At 33.6% G+C, this 12,479-nt stretch overlaps 1 protein-coding gene across 2 annotated transcripts in view; it reads left to right on the top strand.

The window, feature by feature from the left end:
- Positions 1 to 11,171: 11,171 nt before the first annotated feature.
- Positions 11,172 to 12,479, top strand: part of LOC111507512 (uncharacterized) — a 48,383-nt gene continuing 47,075 nt past the window's right edge. The window contains exon 1 of one of the 2 annotated variants that reach the window (XM_074181985.1): positions 11,172 to 11,403. The gene's annotated coding sequence lies outside the window, so the exon portion shown is untranslated. The remainder of the gene's footprint in view (positions 11,404 to 12,479) is intronic. The other variant, XM_074181984.1, reaches the window with a different exon arrangement.

Consider the following 12,479-nt stretch of genomic DNA (forward strand, 5'->3'; position numbering starts at 1 on the left):
TTACAAACGATATTGAATGGTGTTCCACAAGGCAGTGTGCTTGGGCCACTACTTTTCTTGATTTATATTAATGACCTGCTAAATTCAATGACAATGTTTACAATGCTATTCGCCGATGACACTTCCTTCGCCATTCGGAAAAAAAATATTGAAGAGTCATCAGAATTAGAAAAGCGAGTTATTTAAGAAGCTACGGACTGGTTTAATGCAAATAGCCTATGTGTGAATGAAAGCAAGACACAAACAGTTATGTTCTCGCTGTCCAATAACCTCTCAAATAATGTGAAATGTCTTATAGTATAACCATTGATTCAAAGTCAACTTGGAAACCCCATATTGACAAACTAGCAAAAAATCTATCATGCAAGGTCTATGTAATCAGGCAGATAAAAAAATAAAGTCGGTAATGAAGCTGCCCATACCGCTTATCATGCAATGTTTCATAGTTCCTTAATTTATGGATTGATAAACTGGGGCACATCTGTTCATATCTCGAGGATATTTGAAATTCAAAAAAGAGCAATTAGAGCTTTAGCTGGAATAGGTCAAATGGAGAGCTGTAAGAATTGGTTTATTAACTTCAATATATTGACTCTGCCATCATGTGTAATATACTGCAATTTGATACACATTCAAGAAAATATACAAAAGTTTACTACAAACGGTAACAACCATTCTTATAATACTAGGAACAAGGATAATATTAGAGCACCAAACCAAAGACTAGAAACAACAAGAAGATGTAACTCATACATATCATTGTACAACTCACTGCCCCAATCAATGAAAAATGCAACCCTCGCTAATTTCAAACGGAAACTGAAAAAACATCTCCCAGAGAATGCTTACTATGATGCGTCTGACTTCAGCTTTACAGAGTGACTATCGTCAATGTAGGTACTGTCTCTATGTATCTTTATTTTTACATTTTCATTTTTACATTTATATATTTATTTACTTTATTTTGTGCTTGTATCATATACAATTTTTATGTACTACCTACTCCTTTTCGGTAATTTTAATTGTAATTTACATTTATTTTATACATTATTGACTTGTCATAGCACTAAGGTGTAATAACTTGACCTATAAAAATCTAATCTATTCTAATCTGATATAATCCTTGGTAATTTTGTATACTGAGTGTATTTCAGCTATTAGAATCAAATGTCTTCATCAATATTATCATCAAAATTGAGAAAGAAGCTTATGCTTAGTAAGGGTTAAAGATACTATGGAACAGTGACTATTGTGTAAACATTCGTAAAGTAACAGTTGGGCTGAAAAGTTCTTAGGATAAAATAAAAACAATATATGAAAATTGATTTCAATTAAGTTACCTTCGATGGCGAAAAAACGATTACCCATAGTGGTCATATAGTCTTTTGATACCATTTCTATAGTACGATTTTTCTTCAGCCTCAAAACAGGCGTCAGTTTTCAGCGCTGAATTTCCTTCCAAGCATTTTCTTGTGGTTTGAGATCAGGAAAAAGTCGCTGAAGACTACATCTGAAGAATACGACGAGTGTGAAACCAATTCGAAGCCCAATTCATGCAATTTTGCCACCGTTTCCATAGATTTGTCAAACGGTGCATTGTCTTGATGAAGCAGTCATTTTTTTCTTCAATGGGGCCGTTTTTTCACGATTTTGCTCCAATAACGCTATGCAATAGTCGTTGTTGATATTTTTTCATCTTTCATCAATATTATAATAATAATGATAACAACGCCACTCACAAGAGGTCACAGTACTAAAGAAGTGTCTACATGACAGAATGGTACTGGTTATAGCCTGTAAAGTCGTCAGGAATTCGGATCCGCTTCTACGCATGGTCCGTGATCATGAGAGAGCAGGAATTGGAGCATTTCTCTTTAGGGCAGCTGCCCGAGCAGCTGATTAACTCGGTTTAGTTGCCGACACTGAACGAGGTGACCACAACTCTGTCATCGAGTTTGAACCCGTTCAGCAAAAGGCTCATATAAAAGCCGCAGAGATCATCACTTCTGGGGAAACACAAGGATAAGCCAATTCAAGGGGTGTTCTTCAATAACATTGGGGACCTTGGCTTATCAAAGTGCCTGACTTTCGCTTTCCTCAGGTCGAGTAGGCTGAAATCGGCGTTCATTATGGTTTGCCAGTATAGTGTCTTCAACTTCTAGTCTACCGCAGTCGCGTGATGGGTATAGAGGTTCGTGACACAAGGTGTTTTGCTATCACCATGTCTAGCATATGCGGTCTCGGCCTATATCCATCGACATAAAGCGACCCTAAAAGTGTTATATTACCATCTACGGCATTCTTACGGTATTGACGAGATACCGGTGTTGCCCTACGCTCTGGCTCCCCTCCGTTGTGGGGAACAAGAAGGGCCGAATTTATTGGAACTATTCGTTCCCGACCCTCAGGCTCATACAGGCTAATAAGCCTGATGTAGTCCTTCTCGACCACCAGAGCAAGACGATATTTGTCGTGGAGTATTCGGCTTCTGGCGAGACGAATATCGTCCGAAATAAAGGGGAAAAACTGATAAAATATCGACATTTCCTCTTCGAAATCCACAGACTCCATCCAGATCACTCTGTCAGGATGGTTGTTTTGATGTCCTTGGTGGAATGATGCCCTCTTTACTCTCGAATCTTAGGATCATGCCGGCTTGCCGCACAAAGGCAGAAATTTTAGCGGAGCAAATGCAGAAGACCGTGAGTCTGGGCTCACTGCGGTTGCTTAGGGCACATGATTCTAGGACCCAATGATCACTTGACCCACGGTGTGGGAAGTGGTCGTTGGTTGATAATGCTTGCGCGCCCTTACAAGCACGTCGTCTTGATTTCAAACAGGTTGGAGCCTGGCTCCCTTACCCTTTGGACTGATATGCGAGCCCTCCCGAATGTATCGGGTCTATGTTGCATACAAAATAGAATCAACATCTTGAAGGTAATGATGAATAAATTGCAAATCCACTGGGGTTTAAATAATACGAAAAATATAATAATGTTACATAACCCATTCAGCAGAGCCCATTCAGCAAGCACACGTCGTTGTCTATGGTCGTTTAGTTTCAGTTCAGTTTAGGTCAGTTGAATTTTGTACAGGTGCAGGCCCAACTCACGATGCAAAATTGGCCCAGTTGTAGTCTGCGAAAGGCCGAGTTCTTGTGAGTGACGCGAAATCGACTGCCCCTGATTCTCCTGCACACTCTCTCAGACAGCGCCAATGTTTTCGGCAGATCTTGCGTTTTGTCGACGAACGGGTGTTGGGTGTGTTTACTGAAACAGTGGACTCAGATTCATCCACCACATTGCGAATAGTCCTCTCGGTAGGACGATTATGGCAACCGTAAAATTGTTGACGCGCGCGGTACGTTGCCCTAATAGAACATCCATTTTGATAAAACAATTTCATTATTCACATAGTTATTTGCCGAAAGAGACTTAATAAATGACAATTAATTTGACATATGTAGCTTCAGCAATTTCAGAAGTCCCTGTTGGAAGTTCCTATAAATATCTAATTTTTGAAATTTATAGATATCCATAACTGTTCAAGCACAGGGAGTTGTAGGTACTGTTCCTGTTTGCACGAATTGGATGATAATTTGGAATGAGTAATAAACTGAATTGCTTTCTGGAGTGAGTTAAGTCTATCATAGGCCAACCAAATATTCAATCAATATATAGAGATGTTTCGACCGAAATTAGCTAGTTATGTTCAGTACGACAAGGAGGAGTAAATATAACGATTCAGAAAGCAATGCTCATAATCTATAATAGTAATAAGATTAAACTAGTCCTCATAGAGTTTAATGGTTTAGTGATTTGATGATTATGTGATGAACTAATCTTAATAAAATAATGAGCCTTGTGTTAATCACTCAAAGATCCTTTCTTCTTATCATTTATACTGAGACACTATTTTCATTATGTACTATTGAGATAATGAGGTTTGGAAAATATTGATGATGATATTGAAGAAACTGAAAATTCAATAAATGATATTTTCTGGGAATGTGAAATTTCAATTCACTTTAAAATTTATGAAATCATTTTAATTTTTTGTGTGGAGAAAAATGTATTTAAAAATGTGTGTTACTTTTTGTTAATTTCATATGAAGTCGCCCCCCAGCGCTAATTAATTTTTATTGTTGTTTTCATTTCTATCATAACTTAAGCGTGGCGTTTATTTTTATTCGTCTTTTTTATGGATTTTTTCTTTTGATAATACAATCTATTTGTACAAAATGTTGAATAATTGTTTGGAATATTCTGTCAATATAAAAACACAAAATGTGGTTTTATCAATCTATTTCGCGTATTTTCACCTTCCATGATGTGAAAAAATAAAAATGTATCATGTAGAACTCCCAACCGATCGATGTAGAGAAGCAAATATTTTTTTATGTAATGAAGTACCTTCAATTCACGCAGTAACTTCTACCCCTGTAGAAACTTCTTCATTATAAATTTTGATTTTTCCAGATTGTGAGAGGAAAAAATACCCTATCAGGAATTTTAAAAATATCTTCATCACAACAAAAATATGAATGAGTGACTTTTAGTATATTCATCACCGTTTGTATCATTTTATTCGTCAAATAGTGATGTAATAGTAATTTTTATGTATCAAAATTCATCTCGATGACCTTGACCTTTGCCAGAAAATGTTTAGAAAATGATCTCAATCTAAAGCTAGGAACATTAGCATTTTCATTTATTTGTAAACAACTTGTAAAATGATTCATCAATAAATTGGTAAAAAATGATCTATTCGAAAGCAAATGAAATTTCAAAAATTACGTAAGATGACGTCTGAACAAATTCAAGTATTGAGTAGAAGAACTACATCGATGAGATTTCTCTTTTCAGGTAGAATTATTTCTTGATTTCTATAACAATGTGAAGATTTACGAATTTTTGTAATGGCGTCACAATCAGGTGAATAGAACGGATCTGAACAATACCAATAATTTGAATATTTAATTACATTCGGGACCCCAGGTAACTACGAAATTTGCAGGTTTCTGGGAATTATTTGAATTGAAAAGCAACCATTTTCAAATGACATTGTTACTGCGGCTACTTGTCTTTCAGATAAATACCTGTATTTACCTATCAATTACTACCTGGAATTTCAAAATATCTTCCTGATACAGGTATCGTCAGCAATAGAAAGAACATAATGGAAAATCAAGAGAACTACCTCGAATTTCAAACATTTTCGAATTGTTTTTCATCAGTTCGGACTTCCATTGTCTAATGTAATATAAATTGATTTGAAATCCCTAAAAGAATCTGTAAAAAAAAATTTGAAAAGATTAACCGAAAAAATAACAATTTTATTAAAAACACTGAAATTACAAAGAAATAACATACAAGCAACAACCAAAAACATAAAAAATTGAAATATCAATACAAGCTGAAAATAAAAAAAAAATAAAAATATTATTAACAAAAAATGAAAATTAAAAATTAAAAGATTCGAAACCAAGTTACGTCACTTGGTTTGGAATCTTAATTTCAACTTTCATTTTTTGTTAATAATATTTTTATTAATTTTTTGGTTGTTGCTTGTATGTTACTTCATTATAATTTCAGTTTTTTGTTTAATAAAATTGTTATTTTTTCGGTTATCCTTTTTAATTTTTTTTACAGATTTTTTCAGGGATTTCAAATCAATTTATATTTTATTAGACAATGGAAGTCCCAACTGATGAAATACACCACGAAACATTGTCAACCAATTTCAAACAATTTTCTAATTGTTCAGTATTATGTAGAAAGTTCATCATAGGATTCTGTCTTAATACAGAGTAGTTATGGCGGATTTCTGATAGTTAAGGTATTCAAAAATAGCTGTCTATGTAATGAGTGTTAAAAGTAAAGTTTCATTTTGTGAGTTAAAAAGTTTGCGAAACGAGCGTAGCGAGTTGAGCAATTTCACGAACAAAATAAAACTTACTTTTAACACAAGAATCATACAAAGTTTTTTGTACAACTGTCCTGTTTTCATAATAAAATAGATGAATTTGATATTTCTATAAAAACACATTTTGACATCTCTTTTGTCAGTTAATTATTTTCATGTTATTGCATTAGCTGTGAAGCGAAATCAAAAATATGGAACTCGTCAACTTTGTGGAGCAGGTTTTCAATGATGAAGTCGAGTACCTACGCTCGTTAAAAATGGTGTTAATACAACCAATTATTTCAAAGTGATAGTATTCTTTGAGAGGAAAAATAAAATTTATAGGGTTAAAAAATCAAAAATTTTTACGTTTGAACAAGTCTTGAGGTTTATGAATGAGGAGTCAGATGAGAAATATTTAGTGATAAAAGTTGCCACTATTTTCGAAATATATAGAGCTTTCCGGCGTGAAAAGCTGTGCTAATTATCAATAGAAGACATTAAATTAATGGGTGAATCATTGATTGTTGAAATTCCAAATACAAAAAAGAAAATAAGTCGTTCTTTTTGCATTGTCGGAAAAAAACATGAACTATTTTACAAAATACGTTGCATTACGCCCTTCTGTTATCAATAATCGACGTTTTTTTGTGAAATACCCAAATTATAAATACAACGCCAACCCAGTTGGTATAAACGTTTGGAAAAATGCCTTCTAACATTGCTGAGTTTCTGAACCTCCCGGAACCAAAGAAATATACAGGACACTGTTTCAGAAGGTCTTCTGCTTCTTTGTTAGCAGAATCAGAAGCAAAAATGACGGATATTGAGGAGCACGAAGGATGGAAGTCTACAACAGTAGCTGAAGGTTACATCGATCAATCTATTTCTTATAAAAAGGCTACGGCTGAAAGAATAATCCCAACAGCTAGCTCCAGCGTTACAGCATCGTCCTCTTCACTTCAAGAATTGAATGTTAATGCCCATGAAATTGTCAACTCAGATAGTTCAAATATATTATAAGACACTTTAACGTCGCAAGATATTATTATCAGCAGTTGTTTTAATTGTACTTTTCATATTAATTTTCATAAAAAATAATAATGTAATTAATGTACATAACACATTTGTAACAGAATTTAATTATATCTATTGTTCATAATGAAACTTCCTTGAAAATTGGAAAATTATGTTTTGTTTATTGCTATTTGGTCGAAAAAATCGTGTTAAAAATACTTTCAACGCTAGTGTTTCGCCATACAAGTGCTTCTCCGGGTGTGCTTTTACTCTCATCAAGTATTAACCAATTCCATTAGTTCTGAGGGTTTTTTGCAACCACATAACGTTTGAATGAAAAACGTATTTTCTGGCTTTTCTGATACAAATGAAGTTCTCAAAGAATTTTCAATAAAATTCAGCAAATTTTATGAAAGAGCCAAATATAGTTTTCCGCCAGTCTGTCCGTCTGTCTGTCCAGAATATGTTTGTGATTTTGAAATCTTCACTACATAAAGGAGTAGTAGACTGGATCTCCAGATGATCACTTTTGTGAGTAATCGCGAAATAGAAAAACTATTTTCTGGAAATTCTTCGATTTGTTTATTCAAAAGTATCAGAGAACTGAAAAAGTGTAGTTTTTTTTTGCTTCTCCATAAAATGTATAATAAAATTAGTGATGATGTTTCTCAATAGGACGGTAAATATCGATGATTTTTGATACATATAATTTCATTCATAATACGAAACTACTTTGAAATTTTTCAAAGAACAAATTTGTTCGACTCTTCGAGAACTAAAGAAAGTATATTTACTCCTTTCCATGAATATAATCTGTTAAAATATGTTTAAAATCTCTCAGAAGTTGAGAAACTTGTGCGAGCTAAGGACTAACGAGGCCTTACCTTTTAACGTGTGATTCCTAACACGGTTATAGTTTGGAAATGACTAGGAATTTGTAAATTCTGATTGTACACTTAGAAATGTTTTATCAAAGTATACAAAATTTGCGTATGAAAGCTGTAAATATAGAAACTTTCTGGGAACCATTTTTGGTTTTCTTGGAGAGACAAACAAAACACCATATTAGTGTTAGAGTTTTTTGATAATTACTGGAAATCAGGAAGTATCGGTAAATATTTGGAAACATCTCATTTTACGTTCAGAGAATTGAACATTTCTAAAATTTATATAGTAACTATTATGTTCCTCTCAACGAGTCCTATTAAAAGTTCATATAAGTTTTTTTTCATGTAATGAATAGTTTAGGAATTGTGTATCAACAGATAGTCTCAAAATTCCTAATAGAAACGTCGACGGTAAAGAAATTGGACTAAAAACGTAGAATATCCAAAAAGCTTGCGTATATGACCGTTTTCGTTGATTCCAAAAAGATACAAAATCTGTTTAAAAAAATCTGTTTAAAATCTGTTTTTCCGTTAATCAGCTGTCGCCCCGATACGAACGACAACTCTCAGAAGTTGAGAAACTTGTGCGAGCTAAGGACTAACGAGGTCTTACCTTTTAACGTGTGATTCCTAACACGGTAATAACCTAGTAATAATTTTGATTTATGGAAATGATTTTTGAAAACGTCCTATTTTGTTTACAAAAGATTGACAATTTTTTAAATTTTCATAGAGTCAATTATATGTTCATCTCAACTCGTGTGATTGAACTGTTTTTTTACCAGTGTTTCATGACAGGATTGTATTTGCAGGTCTGTTACTGAATGAGCTGAATTAATTGTTCATATACAGGACGTTCATAAAATCACAGATACAGTCAATATGACTTGAATAATCAGTATTATCAGTAAATTCTCGAAACGTGTCGATTCGTTTCAATTCACTTGTTTTTAAAATGATATTCAAATACACAGTTATGACGTCATCACTGCAGATTCCAAAAATTAATCACGAGTTGCTCACTGAGGGTACAAGTTGGACAACGATACCAAAGGTGAAAATTATTCTAAAGAAAATAATTACAAAATAAGCGTTACGCAAAAATTAATTGAAATTATAACTACTATAAAAACACTGATGAAAATCACGTCGTTTGTTGTTAACATTCTGTATTTGACTATTTTATTAGTAAATTTTGCCACACCGTACCGCATATTATTTGAAGGTATTTCTTGAAAGTTAGCATGCGCAATTGTTGATGAATTTTCAATAGTTAATTTTTTTGTTGCATAACATCATCTAAGTTATCAAGATGAAGTCTTCTGAAACACTGTCATGACGAAAATCTCTTCTTTTCAAATTTGTTGATTCGTTGAGCACCAAAAGATCGAATTATTTGTATAGAACTTATTTTACTCAGAAATTTCGTTTCTGAAGATAAACCGCATTGTTTCGAAATTATTTCTATTATAACTTATGAACCTCTGGGAACCCAAAAAAAAGAAAGACATTTTCAGAGAGAAATTACACATTTTTGCAATTTTTTTTCAAGAACAAAATACAAGCACTACAGAAACATCCTTAAGACGCGGTGCCTGTGCGAAATTAGCGATTCACAATGGGTTTGAATCATTTCTAGATCCTCATTGAGATTTCCAACCTCCTGCTGCCGATGAAGATGTGCCTCCGTAGCCGATGTCCAAATGAAATGACGAGACAAGTGCGCTGTCGTCAGCTAAGCAATAGATTAGATTCTTGTTTTTTTCCAATAAGTCGTTGATATACAATAAAAAGAGGGTTGGAGACAATATGGATCCTTGGGGAACACCAGCGTTGATGGTGAATGTATTCGAGAGATATCCATTGACGGCCACTTGCAGGGGACGTTATTTCAGGAAGCTGAAGAGCCATACATAGAAATGATCCGACAATCCATAGCATCGAAGTTTGGCCAGCAACACACCATGTCACACGCGGTCAAAGACCTTAGAAATATCAAGCGCAACAGCTCTCTATTCTCTATGTTTCTCAAGTGTGAAAAACACTTATCGAGTACTCATTTATTCACCTTTATCTTCTTACTACATTGTTCTGTATTCTTCTTTCGTACATGAATAAATATTATTATTATTATAATTGCGTTATTGCAAATATGGGTGACGTACGATAAAAGGTAGCCTGAATTTCACTAGTTCGGACTTCCATTGTCTACTATATAAAATGATTTGAAATCCCTGAAACAAGTAAAAAATAATAATTAAAAAAGAATAGTTGAAAATAACAATTATATTAAGCGACAATAAACCTGAAATGGAATGATAGTGAAATAACCTACAAGTAAAAATATAATAATTGAATAAATAAAAATTAAAGGAATGAAAAAAGAAAATAATAAAAAATAAAAAAGTGTAGAGATTCCAAGTCACGTTAGTTCACGACGTTTCGATTGTTGGTATCTACAATCGTCTTCGGGTCATCACCCGAAGGTGCTCATTTTTTCGAAAAAAAAAAATGAAAACCGAAAAATTGGTTGAAAACAAAAAAACGTTCCCGTGTTATTTATATGTGAAATCAAATTTTCGCATGAGCGAAGCCTCAGAATATTTTTCCAACGGGAATTTTCCTTTTTTTTTTTTCTATAAATCATCAGATTTTCAGGTAGGACCAACAAAAAAATATCGCTTCACAATATTTAGGTATTCAAGTTATCAGAGATGTATTTAAAAAATTATTTCGTCTTATAATTGTTTCTACACCTATACAATTTCCTTATCACTGTACACATAGAAATATTGTAATTCTCATTCCGTACTGTTTAACAAGGAATGAAAATCATTATTGCTTACACAATATATTGGACAATAATAATAATTTCTCATGATTAAAAATACAAAGTCAAGTGGTTTGTGAATGTTTCTGACCCTCTGAATTCCAATATGTTCCAAATCATCCCTGTTATCTATTATTTATATCGCATATTCACGTCCAATTACATTAAATACCAAAACGTGTCCACATTTGACTGCCTCATCCAACTAAGTAAGTATTAACAAGTTAATCAGCTTTTGTATCAGCTTGTGCGGTTAATCTACATCAACAAACGAGTCCAAAATCTCGTCAAATCTCCTCAAATGATATTAGCAGAGTGTATATCATCACAAATCTTTGACTCACAAAGCCCGCATTACATCAAACCGAAAACTAGTAATCTCAGGTAAAAACTAGGACAAATAGAAATCCAGCAAAATCCCAAAGTTTGCCAATAAGTGCTCACCCTGTCTCCCACCTTAACAATTCTCCCTCTTTTCACCCTATTATAGTGTCTTGTCTCTTCAGCCCTGTAGTTAAGGCCACTGCACCTTTAGCATTTGATATAATATCAGCTGTAGGCATAAATACTAGTCAGTTGGTCATTCGAGTGGACAGATCGACATTAGGTTTTGAGGGTATTCGTAGTTCGTGTTGCGATATTTGATACTCTGAACTAGTTCGTGGATCAGATTTGGACGTTTTCGTATTGACAAAGTGGTTTTCTACGCGGCAGTGCAATTGTAGTGACTCACTCTCCTGAGAGACGACAATTTTTATTCTCGAGGTAAGCTTTTTCATATTTCATAGTGTTCCAAAGGAATTTTCCTTTCTGTACCTACATTCAAAATTCATTCCTTCATTATTGTATTATTAATATGAAGTTTCAAACAGTTGGCAAATCCCAAAAACAGCTTTTTCGATTCTTGCAGTCTTAAAACATTGTGATTTTCAGTCATAAAAATATCGGAAATTGGGGGTTGTTCCTTATTTGACCTGAATCATTCGAGATCCTATTGAAAATTTGTGAATACTCATATTTATTTTTGAAACATTACAAAACCATAGTAACACTGAAAGAATCTCAACTTCAGTTGCAGAATACCTCGAATTCTATTGTGTTTTATTTCAGCACGCTTAAATAGTCTCAAGGCCTGCCCGATATTATATCTGAAAAAGTTGAATATTTTTTAAAGACTGCTGAGATACTAGTTCATGATAATTCTTGTCAAGGGGCTTTGATATTGATATACTGTTAAATAATAAAATGGCTTCTAGCTTTCAGAATTCTTATCATATTTTCAAATGTCTTCTGCCTCTCATTTGCATGAACAATTCGAAGAATGGGTCTTTTTTTAATAAACAATTGTGGTACCTCTTTTTAAGCGTTACCGACATTTTAAAATATTTTACATCGATACTGAGTTGCCAACCTTACATGTTTTTACTTCGTAGATTGAAGGGCTTTGGTGTGCTGCCAACTACTCATAATTCAATAAATTATAGGGTAAATATTCGTTTTGAAGGCACCCGGCGATTTTGAAAAAAAATGTTGCATATACCTACGTATTTTGACGCGTAGATTACGAATCCGAAAGAAAAAAAGCAGCGCTCTCCCTTATTTACAAAGTTACTGCCCTTCAAAGTTCAGAAAAGGGCAATTTTTCAGCCTTCTTTTTCATAAGATAAACTATTTAAAAACACAAGCATTTATTCACTAGGTCACCTTTGCACCTTATTCCTCCTTCCTTGACACTTTTCCCTTCATCGATCAACATTTTTCCAATCAAAATGTTAAAAAATGTACGGAGCTGCTTTTTAGTTATATATCTCTGTATTTTACGTTTTTAAGGTTATCTAATG

This window comes from Leptinotarsa decemlineata, unplaced genomic scaffold, assembly GCF_025532065.1.
Source record: "Leptinotarsa decemlineata unplaced genomic scaffold, Ldec_3_MD MMD2_tig00026328_RagTag_RagTag, whole genome shotgun sequence".
Taxonomy (NCBI): domain Eukaryota; kingdom Metazoa; phylum Arthropoda; class Insecta; order Coleoptera; family Chrysomelidae; genus Leptinotarsa; species Leptinotarsa decemlineata.